Below are 24,000 nucleotides of genomic sequence, written 5' to 3' on the forward strand. Positions count from 1 at the left end.
GCAGTTTAGAATTCTTCCACGTTTTTAAGTTTTGTACAGAATTTTACTTTCAGCTTGTAAAGATTTTTGGGAAGTAAATTCCTCTATATTCGTCAGAACTTTACTTACCAATTAAAACTTTCATTTATCAGCTATCCTCTGTTTTCATTATCTAGATTCCAATGTATGTACAGTGGAATCTCGAGATACAAGCTTAATTGGTTCCAGCAATGAGCTCGTATAGCGAATTTCTCGTATCTAGAAAAAACGGAAATCCAATTAATCCGTTCAGCACCTCCAAAAATCTCATTGCCATCTCATCTTCAGTCAACGTACCTGCACAGGCTTAAGACTTGATAAGCCCCTAAGCTGTTTGAGATATGGGGTCCTTATTATAAGTCTGTTATAATATGTTTTAATACTATTTATACTATATTTTAATTTTTTGGGGGGACCAAGAAAGTGGGGGCCCTAAGTTATAGCTTGTGTAGCTTATAAATAAATCGGGCCCAGCGTACCTGATGGTTTTCAAAGAAGGTAAAAGTACAGATTCTTAACCTTAGCTAAAATGATAGCTTCCGACACCAAATCAACTTTTAATTGCTTCTCCTTAATCTGTAGCAACGACAGCTTCTCAACATCTTCTAGGAGTTTTAGACGGTGATTGGAAATAACGGTGAATCCTTTGGTCATATCAAGTTTCTTAATTTCTTCCTTCTTCTTTCAGAATAGTACAGATCGTCGATGTTGAACGGCCGTAAATCTTTGCCAGTTTCGTCCCTCTTACACCACGCTTATGTTTATCTATGATTTCTTTCTTAATTTCAACGGCCATGGCTTCCTTCTTTTTCTTTGCAGCACTTTGAGGCAACAGTCTTTTTGGGAGGCATCGTGAAATAATTATTTTCACTTTAAATTAAAAAAAACAATTAACTCACTCAAATCAAAGAACGCTAAGTGATCTGACAAAGAGATTCTCCGAGTCGAGCCGGATCGGAAAACGCGACACGTATACCCACAGCTTGGCTCCTTGCTCGTTATTCGAGACAATGCTCGTATTTTAGAGATGAATTTTTCGTTTCTCGAATTTAGAGGCGCCGGTATCTCGAGATTCCACTGTATATACTTTTCTTAATACACTTGTTAATTCAATCTTATCATTAGCTAATAGGGTTGCAGTTAAATGATATCTACATTTAGAGAAAAAATTTAACATTATGACTTAAATGCCTACTTATTCATGCTTGCAAAAACCTCGGATTTGTGATACAAATATCACAATAGTACTTTTTTGTTAATATGATTTAATGTTGTTTTATGTTATCCTCTCTCGACATCTATACCTGTACTATTTCACAGTGCTAAATTTCATACAGTTCGCGAATGTCTAATGTGTGTAAAATGTTGATCACATATTCGTGAATATGTATGTATGTTAAAATTGATCTCAGACACAAACAAACTGCCCATTTCTGTTTTACACCATATCTATGAAAAGAGATTTCCTACTTCCATGTTACTATATTTACTCTATTTCAGCTATATTCCTAATTAATCCGCCAATCCTTAAAGCCTGGATCAAACATAAATCCTAGTGATAATTATAAAATTCTATAGCAAATTAATACTTTTCTACATTTTAATTAGCTTTTACAATTAAACGCTATTTTTAATATCTAACAATAGTCAGAAAAATTCATACAAATACTAAATTTTACAAAAGACTGTAGCAAAGTATAAAGTTTGACTCAAAGGCTTTTGCAGTTCTTTGGCGTATACGAAAGCTTTCATCATATTATGAATGACAACTGTGTTTTGTAACTTTTACTTCGCGAGCAGTTAGGCAAGAACTGTGGAGCATGTTATCATCCACCAGGAATTAATCGGGATTTTTCGTTGAAGTTTTCTAGACGCTTCTGGAAAAGAGCCTAAAAGTAAATGACTGCACAAGCGAAAGACTTTTATGAACCCTTTTACAATAATGTATAGTATATAGAATTTAGGCGCAATGTTTGGCTCATAAACAGCATTTAGCGTTCTTGTGGAAATGAGATTATTTTTTCACAGAACCTCATACAGAAATATTTACAAATAAGTAAATAGATTTAGTTGCTTTTAAATAATAAAATTAAAAATCAAAGGCTAATATTTGTTTGTTTAATTTTCCACCGCAGAAACCTAGAAGGTATTTCTCCCGCTTTCCTAGCGTGCCTTCGTGGTGTAGTGGTTCTGCACACTGGTCCGGTATACCAAAGGTCGGTGGTTCGATTTCCAGCGAAGGCGTTTGCTTATTTTTCTATATATTTGAGATATATTTGAAATTTACAACGGTACAAAGTAAAAAATATGAAGATATGATGAACACAATTTTTCCCAGATATGATACATACCATTTTTGGTGATTAAGCGCGGTGGTCATTTTAACAACGAAGTACACAAAATTTACTTTTGGAAGTAAAAGTAAGGCTCAAGAAGTTAGAACAGGGGATCAGTTGATTATTTGAAATATTTAAACCAGATAATAAATTATTTTAATTAGTCAATTTTCTTCAAGTATAGTCCATTTCTCAAATGTACCTCTTTAATTTCTGAAAGCACGTTGAAACTATTCAAGAGAATAATCATTAGATTCTTCGCTATAATTTTTTTTAATTTTAAGCTTATATTTCAACACGCAGCCAACGATGAAGTAATTCTGAACTTATTATGTTTTCAGTTAAAATCTGCAGTATTTCTGAGCTGAAAGGTAGATATTTAGAGCTGAAAAGGTAGATATTTAAAGACTTTTCACTAATTTAATGCTAAATGTTTTGGAAATTATATGAATTTCAAAGAATTTAACAAAAGGAAGCAGATTTAGAAGATTTCTATTTGTACAAGAATAATAACAAAGAAACCTGTAATACACCTTCCCCCTTTCACATTCTCCTCAAGTATCTTCTTTTCATAATGGAAGAAAGGAAAGGACTTTATTTCCATTAAATTACTTGTTAACATTTTTCTTAAAAAAATTAAAACACTTATTGTATTCTTAATAAAAATAGCACGCAGTTTGTGATGAACAACCATCCTTGATTTCAAATGTAAAACAATATTTTGACTCAAAGGCTATAGAAGGCATTGTTAGAGATCCAAAGATAAATGCTAATATATTTAACTTCTCAAGAAGAGGCAAAATTTTCAGTAGTAATGAGAATAAAGAATTTATTCCAGGTTTTAATAAATAAAGACTGCCTTTTTAATATTAAATTAATTGCCATGAAACTAATTAACTAAAATTTTAATTTGAAACCAAAAAATATAAATAAAATTACTGAAAAATATCAAATGATTTTAAAAGAATTTTAAAGACTGTCTTCATGTAAGCAGTAAGTGCTACTACAAACATTTTTTTGTAGTGCTTCACTACAAAAAATGGAATCTAAGGCAATAAATCTTGAAAAATATAATTTTAGTTTTATAAGTTTTTGTTTTTCCTGAAGAAACAGAGAAGAAAATATGACTTTACTTTGAGAATTGCAGTTTTTTCAGAACCCTGATACCAGCATTAGAAAAATCAAGTGCAATTGGATTTTCGCGTTTATTTAAGTTGACAGAATATGATTTCGACAGAGGCACTGCTTACTCGATTTGCCAGGACCTTAACAATTGTAGGCAAATGACAAACAAAAATTTTTTGTTTATCATGATGAACCACTTTTTATTTTGTTAGTATTATTTTTCCGAAGGTAAATTTCATTTGGACGCTGAAGTATTGGTACAGTTGCAAGGAAAAAATACTTATTGAAGACAGGTTATAAAAAAAAAAACGTTGCGTGTAATTTTCTTATAAACGATTTTAGGGTATCAGAAAGGAAGGAAAAGGCCAATAAGGCCAAATGAGTTCTTTGGAAATGAACATATTATGGAAATTAAACGCGAAATTTTTAAAATATGGCTTAAAAATACAACCTTGCAAAACTACATTAAATAACTGAAATTTATTTTTGAAAGATGGCTTACATAAGATGTGTGTAATAATTCCCTCATATACTATTACCGATAACCCTATTCGCAATGCTCATGAGCCATCTTCTTCCAAGTAACCTACAGGTAATATCAATATTTCTCCGCAAACATTAAAATATTGCCGCATATTGAGTGACTGTTTTTTAAGGCTTATTGCATAGCTGACTTTTGACACAGAGAAGCAGGGCATTTTGTGGAAGAGTCACGTAATTCATTAAAATTGCTTCTGTTCATCCGGGTGCTTACCTGGTGCGACTGCCCGAATCTTGCCTCTTCGAAAAATGCCACTTCTTTTCCCAGAGCGAAAAATGTGATTATTTCTCTCTGGGAAAAATTGCATCTAAAAAATCCCTGGACCGACATATGACGTCAGCTATACGCACGCATGCGCTCTGAAGGAAAGGAACTCGAATGAGGCTACCCAACAATAATGATGAGTCATCAACAGTCGACCTCGAAAACGGTGAATGTCGGTATTATTATTTCAATCGCAGTTGACGGTTTTTCGAATTTGGCAGCATAGTTTCGATTCGAATGCTCTCCCTCATTTTTTATGTGATCTACTTCAAAATTTAAAAAGTTCATACTCAGTTAAAATTAAAAAAGCGCATACTTACTCGGTTATCAACTACCGAAAAAGATGGATTTTCAATTCCAACCAAATTGCTGATTTTTTTCTTCTCTTTACGGAACGCCAATGTACAATTTAAAATAGAATTGTTTTCGCAGTACTACCAATACTTTTTAATCAAAATATGACTATAATTATTATGTTAGTAAAGAGGTGTAAGGGGAATAAATTGTAGTTATCTTTGCCGCTATTCGATACATCTACAGTTACTGAAATACTTAAGTGATGTTAAAACGCCTTTAGTTACACGTTTTTGTCTTCTTGTCACATTACAACATGTTATGTAACATTATGTTAACAGGGCATTTAACATCCACGAGTCTTGCCAAGTGTTGCCATTTTGCGAAGTATAACATCTTTAATTTATCATCCAAGAAGCCTGCCACTTTTCAGTTCTCAAGTATTGAAATTCCATGTAATACCCTCAAAACTATTGCTATCTCTTTCAAATTAAAATAATAATAAAAAAGTACAATATAAATAGCAGTGGTTCTCAATCTTTTTAGCCCTATGCACCCTTTTCATCACTGCTAGAAGATCATTTCCCTCTCTTTTTCATATATACATACATATATACACATATACATTTATCGTAGATTACATTTTTAAATACATTACATTATATTTTTGGATTATTAAAAAAATACATATATACATTTATATAACGATATCTATATGCATTTACATTAATATACGTACATTTATATAGATTTAGACTTTTTTCTAACGTGTTTTATAAATTAAACAACAAAAAGTGTAGAAAATGTTCGTGAATACCAAAACTGGAACATTAGTATTTTTTTTTTATATTCATGCACTAAACCAAATGCTTAACAGCTAAATAAAAGGCCCCCTCCCTTTGAAACTAAAACATTCCACCCCCCCCCCCCAGAGAGAATCCTTATCCGGTTGAGAACATCTGATACACTGATATATAGTTTTAATTGACTGATTTAAAAGCCATGCGCAAAAGACATTACCTGATAATTTTATAAAGATTAGCACCATAGCTAAGTAGCTGTAATCGGAAAGCTGTAAGTAGCTGTAACCACCATAGCTGTAATCGGAAAAAGACGTTTCGAATCCTATATATTATATGCCTTGGTGTAGAATATATCTTTGCACGCCACCTGGTTACGACATTTTTTTATTAAAAGATGGATGAAAAAGTTCCATTAAAACTGAAGTATAAATTGAATTCTTTAATTCGTTTCACCCTTTATGAAAAGCAAATGCTTCACAGACACAAACTTCTGCCACAGTGATTTCTTTCATCCGTATCCGATTCAATAGGAAATGGGAGAGAAAGGGGGTGACCACTGGACGCCACAAGCAGAGAATCGAACATAAAGTCCAAGACCAGGAGAGGCAGCAAGATGTGGAGTGAAGTTGTTCATGATAGGTCTAAAAAAATATGACTTTATATACTATTGAAAATCACGTGACTTGTGTGACCTTCACAGATAAACTAGCGTATTACTCTTTGGTAAGACTGATCTCTTTCGTTTGGGACTGCACGTCAAATTTTATTGTAAATCGTCAAGAATCTAATCCATTCATTTAACGATATTAAAATAAATTATTAAAAAATTTAGTAAAATATATCTAAATCTTGGAGAATGGAAGAAGTATAACTTACATTACATGTTACGGTGGAATACTTGTCTTGTCCTTGGTGCAAGGAGCAGATAAATTTAAATAACAACAAAGTATTTAAGATATCAATTCCATTTTGATTTCCCTGACAGTTTCTTCAATCTCAAGAGCTGAAAGACAATTCCGAAAATCTCGATCCCAAAATATACGCCACCTTTCCTTGTGTTTTACAAAGTGTCGAGAATAGCTACCCTTTCAGTACCTGAGCTCTACCCCCAAATGTACTAAAGATAGCCTCGAAAACAGACTGCTTGGGAAAGAACTCCCACCGCAACAAGTTGTACAATGACATTCAGTAAACAGCAAAGAAAAAAAAATCAGAAATCTGGCTGGCATTTAAAAATCTTTGTTTTTCACTGGTTGATACCTGATTTCGAGGAATAATAATGGTTCAAACACTCTTAAGTGTCAGTTTTGCGATGCCATCTCCTTTCATTTGCTTCATACATTACACATCGGCTGATGATGTTGTAATTTATGATCTTTTTTCTTATTTGTATTTTCTTATTCTTATTTTTTACATTTAACAACATTTGATAAGTGGTTTTTTGCTTACCTTGCTTGATGAACATCCACAGGAACGCTTGGAATTCTTTTCCATTTTGGTTTTCACAAAGAAACTTTATTTACAGTTATTTAAAACAATTGCATGCTTACAGAAGAACGTTTATCATGCTTCTCTAGTTGCCACTACATCTATATAAAAAATCCGCAATGAATATTATATTTCTTTCCTTCAATAGCCAAAGTGTTACTTAAACCCAAAACTCCTAGTTTAGCAGCAGAATAATTTGCTTTTGGAACACTTCCACTGAGAGAAGTAATAGCATCCCAGTTGTCTCGGACTGCTTCTACATTAAGTTTGTCTAGTGGTTCAAATGCTTTGCCCGAAGACCTCTGCCATTGATATTTTCCAACCCATCCACCAGCTGCTTCAAAAACTCCACCATTTTCTGGACAGCTTTCATGGCACAGCCAGGCAGCTACAGGACTTACAAAAGATGAAGTATATAGATAACGTTAGGGAATATATTTTGTCTCTGTAAGTGTAAAACGATACCCCACATCTGAGAAAATCCCGACTCTGACGACATATTAAATACTCACAAATCTTACGTAATTTTATCTATTGGAAAGAGGGTTAAATTTGAACACCTAGCAGGCACCGGACCACACGTAATTTTATCTGTTGCATTCTGCCTTTTAAATTCTTTATGCCTATTCATCATGACGTGAAATGAAAATAATCTTTTATGCCTAATCATCATGAGTATCATACATTCACAGACTTTCCTAGAAGACGATTTTATCTTTCTTTCCAGAAGACAACAGCTGATAGTACATAGTGGTGGCCGCTTATTAAATTCATTGGTTAATAAACTTATACACTTATTGTAGTCAGATTTCTAGGAACCATAACGAATATTTACTAAACAATAGAAAACCGCTGTTTATTAAGCTTATATCGTTCCTAACTGCTCTGTCTGTGCTGAACGTAGTGGAACTTATTGAACTATGTAACGACGTAGTCCAAGTGTATAAACGACAAAGTCCAGAGAAGGGTTAAAATATCTTTTTTATTCATTCAAAGAAAAAATGACAGTCGGCCCCTTCTCAAGCTTACAGGAAAGCGTCCACCTGGGCTTTCAACTCAAGATAAAAAAAAAAGAAACCAATCTAATGGTAAATTAAACTGACTTAGCCGAAGCTATACACAGTTATCTAATATAGTTGACTTAATTAAATTAACCGACGAATATCAGTTGACATGTACAATACGGCCGAGCGCAGTGAAAATAACAACGAAAGTTCTGACGGGACGCATAATGGCAAACCGTACATTGAGTTGATCAATGTTAAACGAATTTCCTTACAGCGCATGCCTAAAAGAGAATTTGGCGCAATTTTAAAAGAAGATAAATACGGTATATCGTTGATATTGTGTTATCTTAGGCGTAAACACTTCGAGGTTGTAAGCTGCTTTATTACTTGGAGTGTAAATGTCGATTGTAAAATACCCAAATTTTCTTTTAAAAAGGATTACAAAACAGGAAACATTACAAGATATATTAGTTGATTATATTTCTGAGGAATAAAAACAATTGAGTATTTACCATACGTCCCATTCATATATACTTGAACAAATTAAGGAATAAATCTAGTTTAAATTACTGAATTAAAGGTCAAATAAATTATTGTAAATGAAACAGACTGTTGCAATTGTACACAGTCGATAAGACTTACATGACGAACAGGCTTGTGTAGGGTTGCTTATTCTTAGTCACCAGTATTTTATCCCACGCCAGCGGTACACCACTGAGCATGCGCAGTAAGCGAAATTCGTTAACATTGATCAGCTCAATATGCGGTTTGCCATTAAGCTGACGGGACTAAGGACTCCTGAGCTTTTCTGTTTTGAAGTAAGCAAAGCTTCCATTATATACTCTTTCTACCTCATTTACATGCAACGTGATACTAAAAACTCATTCTGGTAGGGAGTGGCAAGCGAGAAACAAGAATGTAAAGGAAAGGGTTTCAAAATTAAAAATAACTGTTAGAAAATTAAAATAATACTTACAAGCTCATATCCGCCGCTTATAAAAGTCAAAGTGGCGAAAGTCTGATTATACAGATCCCGAATAAACTGTTTGTGGTTGACAAAAGTTTCTTGTTTGTAGTTCATTCATTTATCTTTCAGTTACGTACTGCTTCAATAAAACGTCTTTAGCAGATATTTTGAACAGTGTAGTTAGAACCATCTTTTGGAGTGTTGGGTATACACTTTCTTAGTTCCTGTCCGGAAGTGTTTGCAAATCTCTTTGTTCGAAAATACCTTTATCTTATGACTAAAAAAAGCAGTCCTCTAGAGGCATTGGAAATCATTTCTTTGATTATAAATTGATGGGTGTTTCCCAGGATTAAAGAATAGGTGGTGCAAGTTAATACTTGTTCCTTTTCTCGAACACCAGCTGATGACTCAACCCCATAGATATACAAACACTCATTAAGTTTGCAAAGCGTTTTCAGAAAACATCATGAAATGGGTCCTTGCATTATCGTATGTTATCAGTCTTTGATTGGAAAATGGAAGTGGTTTCTGTAAAAAATCTGATGTGTACACCACATGACTTCCTTGTATGGAATATTAAATTACACGCATTTTTTCGGTTGATCTTTACATTATGGTAACTTGGCGTTTTTTTGGCGAAAATTTGGCGACCAACTCTCCTACAGCAACCCTGTATTTTTTTTCCCCGCCGCCATTTTGTCTTCACGAAGTAAAGACATATTTCTTTTCTTTTTATCTACTGAACACTTCTTCCAACAATCTACTAGCCGAATTACACTTATGCTAGAAATTTTATCTAACAAAACTGCTTAATCATGACAAATATTCACTGCAAAATTGGGAAAAAGTGCACAACACTCCTTACGCGTTTTTCAAAATAACACATATACATAAACCATGTACACGCCGACTTATTTTTACTTAAAAAAACATCCCAGAATTGCACAAAAATGGCATTGCGCACACTCTTCACTATATCCATGTACACTGCTTTTTTCTCATAAATTAGAAAAATTTCACGAAAATACATGACAATTTTCTCAATCTTTAAACCCGGTAAAAAGAACATATATGAAATTACCTGATCGCGAAAAAGTATTTACCCTTTCCAAATATGAACATTTCCACATATAAAATAAATAAAATATCCAAAAACTTTTACCTCTAAATCATCTATTACATTATACACGTCACCAACGAATTCATACCGCAAGCATTACAAATACTTAGTATCAAATATTTAAATTATTTCCATGCACGTTTACTTCAACTTAAACGTGTACCAAATTCCTACAAACATAAAATTCACAAAATAACTATCATTTAATTAAAATATCACTAAACCATGTACACGTCGACTTATTTTTACTTAAAAAAACATCCCAGAATTGCACAAAAATGGCATTGCGCACACTCTTCACTATATCCATGTACACTGCTTTTTTCTCATAAATTAGAAAAATTTCACGAAAATACATGACAATTTTCTCAATCTTTAAACCCGGTAAAAAGAACATAAATGAAATTACCTGATCGCGAAAAAGTATTTACCCTTTCCAAATATGAACATTTCCACATATAAAATAAATAAAATATCCAAAAACTTTTACCTCTAAATCATCTATTACATTATACACGTCACCAACGAATTCATACCGCAACCATTACAAATACTTAGTGTCAGATATTTAAATTATTTCCATGCACGTTTATTTCAACTAAAACGTATACCAAATTCCTACAAACATAAAATTCACAAAATAACTATCATTTAATTAAAATATAATTAAATTCAAGAACACTACTTAAAATATAAATGAGCACATACATTAAATTAATACATACATAAATACCCATTTCGAATTCACTTTAGTTACGGCCATGGGATCCAAAAATTCACGAACACTGTTTCACACAACACAGAATAAAGCCAAATACAAAATTTCCAGAATTTTTCCCGATTTCCCCCCTTTTCCGATTAAAGAACCGTAATTCGTCTATTAATATCACATGACATATCCCATGATCTCTCATTTCCCTCACACAAAATAATGCGTAATCGGAACTGAGTACTGCTCACATTATTACCAAAGTCCCAGGTAGTAACCTTTATCGCCTCCAAAACGTCGCCAAACTACCAGTTACCATATTGTAAAGATCAACCATTTTTTCTTGCATTTCAGTTAAACTTATTGGATTGAATTAAATCTACTTCGCCGACAGCGCATAAACCACAATAGAATAAATGCATTCTTTAAAATTCACTTTGTTTACCATAGCGACACTCTGGCGCTAGGTTTACTTAACAGTATTATATTTCGTTCATTATAATTCAGAATGCACAAAATTTATATCATTTAAAGAATATAATTATCAAATCGTTGCCACATGTTATATTCAAATATTATAATAAAGCTAGAATGATATATAAAAGAAATTAAGCAAACAAAACAAAAAAGAAACAGTTTTTCACAGAGGATTGAGTATTTCTCATTCAATTAATTCAGTTCTCACTTCGCGAGAAGGCAAAAATTCATAAAAACTCAATATATATATTAAAAATTATGAAGTAAATCATAAGCACTTATTTCCTCGAAAAAATTCCGCAAAGGATTAAGCATGATTTAATTGGCAATAATAAATGAAGGCGTTATCTTTGTTGTTGCGAAGCTAAGTTTCTCTAGATTGGCAACAAATCCACTAGTCTCCTGTCTCAAATGTAAATATCAATGGCCGCCTTTAAAAACAGGCTTAGCGGCAATTAAACAACTTTAAAATTGCTGATAATTCTAAAAATATTGCATAGAGATTTACTAAAGGCATAAAAACCTTAACCGGAAGATAAGAACAACACAATTCAATCATTTTTAAAGCAAAAAATGTACAATTTACAAACATATAAGAGTAAAGAAACTGGGATCACTCAGCCGGGTAACAGAGTGGATATTTATATAAATATATTTATATACGTTTGGTGTGGCCGATTACAACCAAAATACGAGGTGCACATCTACGTGTTATAGCAGTTCTATATACAAAATTTCAACGTTCTGAGACTACTCGTTTTTGAGTTATGCGAGATACGTACGTACGTACGTACGCACGTAGGTACATACGCCACAAAAAATTCTCTTCAGAATTCATTTTAAAGAAGTTTTATAATTTTTTTGAAGGAAAAAGAGTATTTTATTCTGTCCTTACGTATAGATATCACGCAAAAACATCGTTAAATTGCATTCGATAGCGGTCAAAATGGATATTTTCGTTGAAATATGCTGCCTGAAACTTTTCGCGATTACAATACTTCCTTTTTACTTCGTACAAGGAAGTAAAAAAAAAAAAGAAAACTGGTAAAGAATAAGCAAAAAATGCAAATATCTCAAGGAAATGCAAAATGGATGGAAAATGGAAGACATGGAAACCGCTCTTCCAGAACGGTTTCAAGCTATGAGACTAGAAAATGCTCCAATTTTTAGAGCTGTTTTGAACACAAAAGCTTTAAAATTCATCAAAATGCTAGGAGAAAATTTTGTGCCAGCTGACGGATGGCTCACAAAATGGAAAGAGAAATAATATTGTTTATCGGAAACTACATAGTAAGATGCAAGCGACAGAGCCATCATTCGGCTGGGAAATGGATAAAAGACGATTTAACCGGGCTTCTAAAAGAATACAAGTCATATGAAATTTACATATATCACATATGAAACTGGTCTGATTTACAAAATATTACCAGAGAATACATTAATGTTTAAATTTGAAACAGCAGCTGGTTTTAAGAAATTAAAAAACATATTACTGTGTTATTAATTTGCAAAATGGATGCAGCAATTAAAAGACGCTGTAAATACGCATATACATTCTTTGTCGCGTTCGCTAAATAATTCTAAAACACAATATTCAAATCAAATAATAATAAAGAAATTTCGCTTACCTGTCAGATGTAGCATTGAATTTCACAGTCTGTCAATTTATCCAATTGACGACACATTTAAATACATTTACAATAAAGAAACACATATAAACTTATTTCGCAATTCTCAACTGAATTTACGTTAGTTCTACATCTCTCACAGTCAGCAATGTACTGAACTACTCAAAGGAATTCAGGCGCCTACAGCGCCATCTGGTTCAAATACAGTTTCTACAGACGCCATTGGTTATTGGAAAGAGTAAAAAACCTTGATGTTTAAAAAAGGAGTTGAGGATTTGCCATTAACTTGTCATGATAATAAGAATTCAGGGATGGCAAGCTTATTCACAAAGCCTACAGACTGTTTCTACTGCTGTTTGCTCCGATTGGTTGAAACAGGAAACGTAGGGTTACAGAACCTAGCGCTTGGCGACTTTTGGTTCATCGCCTTTAGAATTTGTATTTAAGCGTGGTGTATTAAATATTGAGCATATCAAGATGCATTGGGCTGTGGACAGTTCACGGGAGGGTGACTCCCACGTGACTACCACTGTCCAATCTGTGTTTTACAGAAAGGATGAATTTGAATATTTTGTTCAGCTAATCTGTTGCACTTAGTCTTTGTCTTCATTTAGATCGCGATATTAGTTTAATTATTCCAATCTAGATAACCTGTTTCAAAACTTGATAATTATTAATATTTCCAATATTGCTCATTGTACGCGTAAGCTGGTGACCACCCACGTGACAGGCTCCTGCCAATCATCTCCCTTACTCCACCTACATTTCACAAAATTTGACAAGTTTCGCCTAGTTGGCGCGGCGTAAATCGCCTTAATTAAAAACTTAAGTACCAACGCCTTAGGGCAATTTACCACGGTTAAAGAAGCGGTTGGCTACTAATTGCCGCCTAGCCATTGACTCGATTTCGATTTCGATATTGAGCATAAATGACCGGCGAAGCCGCAGCTCAGCGGTAATGAGTGCGGAAAATGATTTTAGACTTCTAAATCGCCGGTTCTATCCCCGTTCGTAGCTATCGTAAACTCTGCTCTGCACGATTTCTTTTTATTTTAACTTTATTGAATGCGTCAATATTTGTTTGGGTACGGTGTTAAAAATTAAATGCCTTTATTTTCTCTATTTTTGTTAATTTTTCTTATTTTTATTTACTGGTTTGTACTCTTTGTAGGAGGTACCAGTAGCAAGATTACGATCCAAGATCTCGAAAAGCGTTTCAATAGAAATAGCGCATAATGGAATAAAATATAATTTTAGTTATACTTACTTTTCATAATTTAGGTAAAAAAGAACAGGTATCCGACGCCCTTAAATGTTTACTGAATGTTTTCATTTGGTTTATTTTTTAATATTCCTTTATTTGTATAAATTAATGCGCTATGGAAATTTACACCACAGGCATGACGAAAAACAGAAATGACGAAAAAGTACACGTGCAGAAATGACGAAACAGAAATGACGAAAAACAGAAATGACGAAAACAGGAACAAACAGAAATGAAACAGAAATGACAGAAATGACGGAACATTCTAACAGAAATGACGAAAAAGTACACGTGCCATTTCCATGTAAAAACCTTTTCTTGCAAAACAATTAGCGTACTTTAAATAGTTTAAATTCAAATACAAATAAACTATTAATAAGATTAGTAGGTTATTTAAAATATATTCCACACAATTCCTCTTAGCTTTCATTCATAAAATAAAAAATTATCGAATGAAATGAACGCTGTTTCCGTTTGTTTGGCGTTAATTACCACGCCTACAGGGCGATAACTCGCCATTCCAAATATGACGGCCAAGCAGATGTTTCATCCAATGAGAGCAGACCTTAGAGAAATGGTCTGTAGGCTTTGTGAATATGCGGATGACAAGCAGTATATAGATATCCTTTTGAAATGGAATATAGAACTGAAAATCGAAAAAAAAAAAAAAAAAAAACTGTTAGCTACATATGCTGCACACTCCTCTGATATCGTTTCGAAAAATATTAATTTAGTGTTTCTTCCTGCAAATACGACTTGTATCATTCAGCCATTAGACAAAAATATCATAAAAGCTTTCAAATGTGATTACTGAAAAGGTGTCATTTAAGAAAGTATAAATAAGATTAAATCTTGCGAAAGTAAAAGCACTTCGTAGGAGATAATTAAATGCGTATTGTAGCCTGCATATGAGTTCGTAATAGATTGAACTGACACAGAACCGATGATAGCTCGATAAAATTTATTTTATCCAAAGAAACACTTCACAATTCTTAAATTTGACACAAAAATAATCTCACAGCTCTTCCCAGTATCACAGAGTACAATCAGTAGTTATACTTAAACTACTAATAACGTTAAACACAACGCAGTGCAAAGCGCATCTAAAGATCGGGGCTAACACGGATATCTCAGTACTCCTAATCCAGAACTAACAACTCCTAAACTGATGCGTTCTCCGATCTCATACAGTTTTCTCCAAACCGCCGAGAAATATTTAGTACTTCTCGAAATTATTGGAAGGCATATGAAGGCCGGATTGGTTACAGGTACATATAGCATCAATTACACATATTCAATTAGAATACCCCTTAGAATTGTACAGTGACTAGAACAAATTGGTCGCCAAGCTTGGCGACAAAAATTAGTTGCCAAACTATTTCCAATTCGGCGATATATTGCCAATTGAGAGAGATAGCCACTAACTCAATGTCAAATGAACTTGCTCCTGTATTGCTACTTTTCCGGCCAGCTTCGTTTCTTTAGATTTTCATGTTATAAAAAAATACAACAATTTCACGTATAAATTCGATAAAATTATTCATATACAGTAAGACCCCGCTTAACGCGGGGGATACGTTCCATCGAAGTAGAGCGTAATGCGAAACAGCGCTAAGCGAGGCTGTCTTAATATAAATAATGGGGATGTAAATAATGGGGTTAGGGGAAGACGGATAAAAAATGGTTAGGCATTAAATTTAATAATGTTTTTTTTAATAAAAATAAAATCAAACATTTATTTCTTACAAAAATAAAAACAATATAAACGCATATACTTTTAAAAACAAATAAAATTCTCAGTCAGATCATTCAGTCTATTCTGGGTTTCCCATTTTCTGCCTTTTTGTCAAGAAGGCATTATGATAGATTGGCTTAATGGCATATTGCGTTCAATTTCGTCGTCAATCCATATAGACAGTCGTTTTTCCATTTCCTCTATAATGTTATTTCTAGAACGGGTAATTCTAGTTGCAGAGCTTGACGTAGTTGCAGTTGCCGATGACAGTATTTTTTCTTTATTCTTAAGAATTGTCCTTATTGTTGAAGTTGCCAAAATCAATGCAGCGCTAATTTGAGATTGACGTTCACCAGAATCTAATCTTCTAATCACTTGCATTTGAGTTTCCAGTGAAATGCTTTTTTCTGGTTGCTTTCTTTTCTTGTTTTTTATTATCACCCATGATAAAAACTAAAGATCATAATATTTGTCACTGTATTAATCGTTATAGTATTATAGAAATTTAAACTTACAATAATGTCAACAAATGTTTCAAATGATAAAAATGCGTCCACCAAGCAAGAAACACAACTACACTGTTTCGGATATGTTATTTGGAAACCTAGCGCTGCGCACAATTTCGGAGAATCCTCGGGTTGAAATAATAAAAGAGCGCTAAACCGAAACAGCGCTAAACGAAACAGCGTTAAGCAGGGTCTTACTGTATGTGCAAAATTCGTAACAATATTACAGTAAACGCATAGAAAATACATTCAGAACACATTCAGAAAACGCCCCAAAACACATTTAGAAATTTCATTAGAAAATGGGATGATTATTTAGAAGAAACCACAGAAGAATTGCAAACTATTTTAAAACTATTTTAAATATTTCGGATATCAGTGAGATTAACGAAAATTCGTTTTTAGAATACGTTGCAGTTAACGATAATATTGAGATAGCATGTGAAAACACTGACTATGATACGATATTGTAGAAAGTGTTAAAAGATCTGCAGAAATTGAAATTGACAGCGAAAGCGATACGGAAGTAAGTGACCACACACCAACCTCAGCTAAATCGAGAAAAGCACTGTAAACTCTAAGAGGAACTTTTGAATAAAACGATGGAGGTCAGAAAATTTCTAAGAGAGTTTTACGAACTTTAAAATTACAATTGTAAGACCGTTGGAAAAAAATGCGAAACAAATACGGGTAGAGTAATCTTTCTAAAAGTTTAAGGTATATATAATTATAAAATCTTTTATAAAAAATAAGTAGAGAATAAATTTCCAGGTTTCTCGAGTAGTTTAGTTTTAGCCTTAATTTTCAATTAACGGTTTAGTTATTAATTATGAAATTAATTGTTAGTTACTACCTTTCTAAATAAGTTCAAGATTGATACTGCAATTTGCAATACTAAAATCATCGTTTTGTTACGTTTTTTTTTTCTTCTGACACCAGTTATTACGTCATTTTCTTCCTTCACGTTCGTACGGGTTTCGTGTGGATTTGGAGTGAAAAACGACGACACTTGATGAAGTATCGAAACACACTTTATTTGCCAGTATTGTCAGGACAGCTCCAAAACACGTTTTACAGTCGTCGATGAATTACTTATAAACACGCTGACACGTTCAGCGACACAGCCTTCACACTGTCAGGCAATAACGGTGGAGACAGCTTCCTGCAAAGCACCTGACTCTGCTTTCCGGAGTACAGCTCCCGACTCTGTTTGGTCGTTCTTGGAACTCCACGTACTCTCGAGACTTTCCACGTTACAACACGCGATGCACTCGACGACACACAGAGCACGGCTTCCGACATTTCGGTTCACTCGTTCCCGGAGCTCAACACGCTCTCTTGACGATGCACTAACCGCGATACACTAAGAGACTCCTTAGGTGAATTCGACGACCCACTCGGCATTCGCTGCCCGGCTGTCAACTCGATCGACTCCGCAGGGATTGACTCGCTAGACGAGACACCAACTCGATACTCTCTCGCATTTTATGCGAGGCACACACACACTAACAGACTGCGGACCAGCAGGGTTTATATAGCTTTCGACTTGTGTTCGAGAACATTCTGGGCTAAACCGGTAAGAATTCGTTCCAGAAGGTTCTCCAACCGTCCACGATATATCGCCAATTTTGTCGCCAAATGTGGCAACCCTGCCTTCCTTTGCCATTTTATGGCAACTATAAAACTTCTTTGCGGGGAAGCCATCTCACCGCGCCTTTACATTTCGTAACAGTTTATTAAACTTGGTCTCTCCATAAACTCAAATACGCTTTGGATCGGAAGTGGCTTTACTAACCGGCGGGTACTGCATTTTTTGCCGTATTCACATCCTTACAACACAAGTTACCTGAACTTTTATATGAACGTACGAAGTTTAGTCTGAAGTTTATTAAAATATAAATTTGTAGGTAACAGCACTAAAATACTGTCTGGCAATCAAAGGAATCAAAATATCCGAAGAATATTACTCTTATTATGAAAACTGTGAAGACGGGTCTCTTACTTTCGAATATAAAACGCCAGTCATGGTAAATGGTTGTTTCATTATAATTTGAAATGTAAGTACAATAGATCTCCCTCCACGTGAAACGCCACCATTAATTTCTTTCTAATCCGCGAATTATTAATAAAGTTGTTAATGTACCGCTCGAAAAAAATTTTTGTTCGTCAGTTTACAAACCTTGAAGATCAGTTATACTTTAATACCCTTTATTGATATCAGTCAGCATTTGTCAAAGTGGTTAACAAAAGTCTCCGAAAGAAAAAAAAAAAAGATAGAGAATTTTAATCGTATATAAAAAATTAAATTTATTAAAATTTTTTTGATGTTTTCATAAAATACTAGATTATTACCAAACGTTAAAAACTTTCCGACAATATCATATTATTGTAATTAAAATTAATTCAATGTGCCATTGGATTGGTACTTTTCCATTTCGCCTGCGCAAATCTCGCCAAGCAGACTTTATTGGTGACAACATACAGCATACACATAAAACATGTTAACAAATGTTAGTTCAAAGAATTTTTTATTTTAAATGCATAAACATTTTAATATCGTTTAAAATATTGTAAAAAGCCAATAAATTTGTAAAAAGACATTAATTTAAGAATTTATTATGCTTTCATGGTTCAACAAGCTGAAGTGATCTCATCTCACGTAAATTACACTACAAAAATATAATTCTATCAGTAATTATCTACATTAATTTCGAGTTAAATCTAAATTTGAAATACAAGTTTAAATGCAAAAATTATTTCAGTTCGTACGAATAGCTTACTCAGAAATTATGTAAAACCGCAGTGCTTTACTTCGCTAGTGTATTCTCATTAGAATGGATGATATTAACCCTTGACTTTGCCTTTTCTATATTTTCGCCTTCGGGGTGAGCGGTGTGATTGCATTCGAATTGACTTAATTACCGCGAATGGCCTTAGGGCATAAAATTGTACTATCTGGCAAAAATTTTATGTAATTGTATTCCAGCATTGAAAGAACCAACCAATCTGATAAGAAATGGCTGCGAATTGTTTTGAAAATGAGGCGTAAAAGGTTACCAGCGAGGATAACCCGTTTGGCATCAGTTGTACCATTATTGGCGACTTTATCGCCTGCGCCGGCAAAACGGAAAAGTACCCTTTATTTTAATGCTAATGAAATACATTAAAAATCTGTTTATATTGTTACGTTTTTTTCTTCTACAGCGGACGTGGTCAGAGCGGACATTTCGAAACTCATCGTGGTTAAAGCGGACACACCTTTTCCCCATCTTAGAACAGATAAAGGGTGCAGATAAATAAGTAAATAAATACTTTTAAAAATCACAAATATAATTTAAAATAGTATTTTAAGTGGCAAATCTCTTTCAAGTGGGACAACTTTTTTTTTTCCGAAGTTTTCTGTTTTTGCACTCGATTATCAAATTACAAGGATAAATACATTTTTGCCAATCAAATTTAATTATTTATATTTAAATTGTTATGATATTATAGTGCGAATGCATTGTAAAGATAGCGAAATGTAGTAAAAATTAAAATTTTTAGAGAAATATTTAAAAATTAATAGTAAGTAACAGTATAATGAAGGGTGTGAACAAGTTTTAGGGATATTGCGGAAAACTATATTTTAGAGTCAAATAAATATTAGAACAGGTGCAGTTGCCATAAAATTAATTAGTTTCATTAATGTAAGTAAAAATAAATACTAGAAGTAAAATATACAAAACAGATACAAGTAAATAAAAGAAAAGTAAATACTAACTAACCTTTATTATAAAGGCATAAATATCATTTACCGTTGGATTTAGTCTATAACCTAGTTACAAAACTTAAAGATTTTAGACATTTTTTAAAACTGTTTGATGTTTCGAATTCTTTTAGGATGTTTTCAAGTCTTTCATCCAATTTTACATATGCTTTTTTCCTTTTTATTCCAGGGTCGCCTAGTTTTCTGGTTTTCAAATTAAAATACACTTTCTATGTTTCTTCTTTTAGTATTTTAACTAATAATTGCACATTAGACTGGTTTCTGCCAGCGATTGCATTTAATTTGGAATTCCACCCTTCAACAGAATTATTTGTCCTATGACGCTGCCCATATACATTCCATACTTTAATGGGCATATTTGGATTGTCCATCCACTGCTCGACAAAATAATCAATGAATGTGGTAAGTTTGTCAATGCTAAAAGCTTTTTCCCATACAATGCTCCAAGCATCATCTATGTGTTCTATTCGCAAGTAAAGCCAATGCAGAAATCATTCTACAGACATTTCTTGTATCTTCGTTCTCTTTATATTCCTTTACTAGACCCATTTCTTGTATCTTACGCCACAGACATTGATTAAAATGAAAGTTACAACCGGAAATAGTCGAACTGGGAAATTCTAATATACAGCTATTGATGGCTGCGCCTTCAAAATTCAATTTTATAATGTCCGACTTCCGCTTAGGGCACCTGTTTCGCTTTCTGAAACACTGCAATGTAAGTTGTTTGTCTCTTATCAGGCAGAAATGCAAAAAGCGTTGGATAAACGTTAGTCTCATTTGCTGTACTCCTTAAGTCGACGTGTATTGTATATATTTGAGCAAATTGTTTCGGACAACCTTTAAATGTTCCATCTAAGAAAAAGGTCTTTCCGTTTTCCAAAAGGTACCGAGATTCTTCTCCTCCAAATACTAAAATTGTGTTATCTTGGTCATTTTGAAAGTCTAAACGAAGAAAGTTCTTTTCTCCATTAAAAAGCATAAGTGTATCGTTTGCAAACTGAATGTTGTCGGCATTTTGGGGATTTTGGATAGCTCCCAAAGCCTTTCTCCTGTCCTTACATAAAACACTCTTGGCACTGGAGTATGTCGGTATTTTAGTAACGAAATCATAAACTTTCTGATATAATTCTGAAAGTTCTTCTTGAAATGTATGGAGAACGGGAACTGATGTTTCTTCTCGGACTCTTTTTCTACAAATCTCTAACTTCCTTTTAAATTCAATCTCAGTAATGTTGGACACGAAGGAATGTTCAGTTTTCGTCAGTACTTCGTACTGAAAATTTGTCTTTATATTTCCTTTATAATGATGTGTCTCTTCTTTTACACATACTCAACTCATTCGTAATTCATTTTTTTCGGTGTGAGCGGTGTGGGTAATCATCTACAACCAAACATTCTTTCCCTTTTTTTGTAGAGAGTAATTTTGAAGAAATGGCTATGGGTTCCATAACAGATTTTTTCGACGCTATAAAACGACATACACACTTCATAAGGTGTATTGAGAATACCGCAAAGCGCACTAGGGCTATCTGCCTAAGGGGAGGGATGCCTTCGTGGAGGACTTTCTGACGAAAACTGGCTCGTATACACGTTACACATGGGGAAAACCACGAAAACGCCCATGCAGCCAGCCCGTTCGCGGGATTCAAACCTCGGACCGAACTACCAGTGTTCAGCGATTTTACCGCTCGGCCGCTGGTGGGCCACTTCATAAGGATCAAACATCTACTGAAAAAATGAGAAAAAGCTTTTCTCTTAAAAATATCGGCTTATGTCTACAGCAGGTGCAAAGCTCGAAACTACAGAATAGATGACATGTGACTTGGTTAGGTAAGTAACACAATAGGTGCAAGAATGTCCGCTCTGCCCACCCAACTGCCCTCACGTCTCCGCTGTAGCCACTGTCCGTTCCGACCACGTTCGCTCTGACCACGTAACCTTCCGTTTGACATCTGTTGTACCATTACTGGCGACTTTTATCGTCTGCCCCGGCAAAACGGAAAACTACCATTGGGGGTCTTTTTATTCTCCGAAATTTTATTTAAAGCATAGTAATACATATGACGAGTATTTTTAACATTATTCCCTGAGCGAATATATTTTACTTGAAAGCAATCAGTTTCTTTCTTTATTTACATGAAACTGTCACGTTTTCAACTAAAGCGAAAGTAAATGACATTTTTAAATGAACGGATTAGATTCGCAGTTCTTATGCAAATAGTATCACTGTTTTTCAATTGTATGTTTCACTATATGTTGTTTTCAGTTTTAATTCTAGCTCAGACTTATACAACGACGCATTCAAAGAGTGTAGGCATAATATTGTCGGCGGGGAATGTTTCGATACTTAACTGTAAAAAGATCAAGAACTCAGCCGCTAAGACAACAATTTAGCCGGCTTGTCAAACTTGTAGACTCAATTCTCAAACAAAGCATTTTAAGTTGTTGGCGGGTAATAGAAGCGTACTTAACAAGCAGCTTCCCCCTGCCATCCTTGTTTACGAAGACGGCGGGTGACTCATGATAACTTCAGCTCTAATAAGTGTTTAAAAAAAAAGTGTTGCGAGCAAGAATGACCCGCCGTCGCTCATGATAGGCTTACTGCTATTTATAATAGTTAATTTGAGAACAAACACCGTTTAAAATAAGGTTTTTCGCTGAGAGGCAAGAATTAGGAGCAGTAAAAAGAAGCAAAATTCTGGTTGAAAACAATGCGATGTCAGAACTTATTAGGGTCTACATTTATGCATACGCAATAAATAAGAAAACATTCAACCGTTTGAGAAGTTTCTTTGAACACAGTTTATGAAATAATAAATCTTTTTATTAAAATTATTATTTTACAACTAGATAGAATCAGCATTGCAAACAATGAAGAATGTGAAAGTATTAATACCAGAAATCGCTTCTACGGAATATGAAATGATTTAAAAATTTACAATAAAAAAACATACATGTTGATACGTTTCGATTGCACTTAAAAATTATGTTTTTAATGCATTGTTATAATTGCGTAGTGTTTCATTTATTTATTTTATTTCATGTTTAAACGAATTTGTGGCCAAATGTTTTGCGTTTTTAGTCCAAAGGGATTTGAATCCCGAAGGACTATTAGTTTCGTTTTGGCATTTTGCGTCGGACTCATAAATGTCGGTTCACTTTTCAAACTGTTGCCACAAAATGTTAGAGTCCTGCATTATATTTGAAGAAATTAAATAATGAAAAATCTGCATAAATGTATGTATATTTCTCGTATTGTGATAAAACAACGGTACATAGAGTCATCGAATTTTGAATAACGTAATCCTCCAACGAATATGAGCATGTGGAAGACCAAATTTGAAATTTGAAATTTGTTTTATGATCGATTTCCTATTTTTTAAAACTTTGACGAATTTTTGATTAACAAACTCAAGGATTTCAAAGCGAGCAATGGCAACGTTGTGCAGAAAAAACATTTTTATCTCCAGCGCGTGAGTCTCTGTATCGGAAATTCTAAAGATATGCTCGTTTTAAAACTATTTTGCGATATTGCTGTTGCACTGGATCTTATGGTTTAAGTGCGAGGAACATGATATTTAATAAGGAAAGGTAACACACAAAATGTTAAAAAACGCCCCTTTGGACGTAATTTAAAATCTGAAACATTTCAGATTTTTTTTTTTTTTAATTGTTGTGTATGTGTGTGCTTATTTTTTATATAGAGAGTTCTAAGCCCATTCTGAGTCCTACAACGTTTAAATTGTGAAAATAGCTGAAGTAGAACGCGAGATGTAAGCAAATACGCTCCTAACAGGTTTTGACGACAATTTGTATTGCAAGGTTGGGAACATTTGGAGATGTCTCGCCAACCTGGCGACTTTCTGGAAGATGCGAGAATAAGTTTCGAAGCGCCACGCCCAGTTCGTCCAGAAGCTTCCAGAAGCCCGTGCTGTACGATATAAAAATG

At 33.9% G+C, this 24,000-nt stretch overlaps 1 protein-coding gene across 4 annotated transcripts in view; it reads right to left on the bottom strand.

The window, feature by feature from the left end:
- The window catches only part of LOC118203219 (inositol hexakisphosphate kinase 1-like), a 235,323-nt gene that overhangs the window by 102,404 nt on the left and 108,919 nt on the right, over nucleotides 1–24,000 (bottom strand). Inside the window, exon 1 of one of the 4 annotated variants that reach the window (XM_085812692.1) lies at nucleotides 12,778–12,929. The exons of 2 other annotated variants lie outside the window; for them this stretch is intronic. The gene's annotated coding sequence lies outside the window, so the exon portion shown is untranslated. Of the gene's footprint in view, nucleotides 1–6,257; nucleotides 6,391–12,777; nucleotides 12,930–24,000 lie in introns of those variants that run through there. One more of the 4 variants, XM_085812693.1, reaches the window with a different exon arrangement.

This window comes from Stegodyphus dumicola, chromosome 3 (genome assembly GCF_044657685.1).
Source record: "Stegodyphus dumicola isolate Sdum_Otavi_A_Nest chromosome 3, ASM4465768v1".
NCBI classification, from domain to species: Eukaryota; Metazoa; Arthropoda; class Arachnida; order Araneae; family Eresidae; genus Stegodyphus; species Stegodyphus dumicola.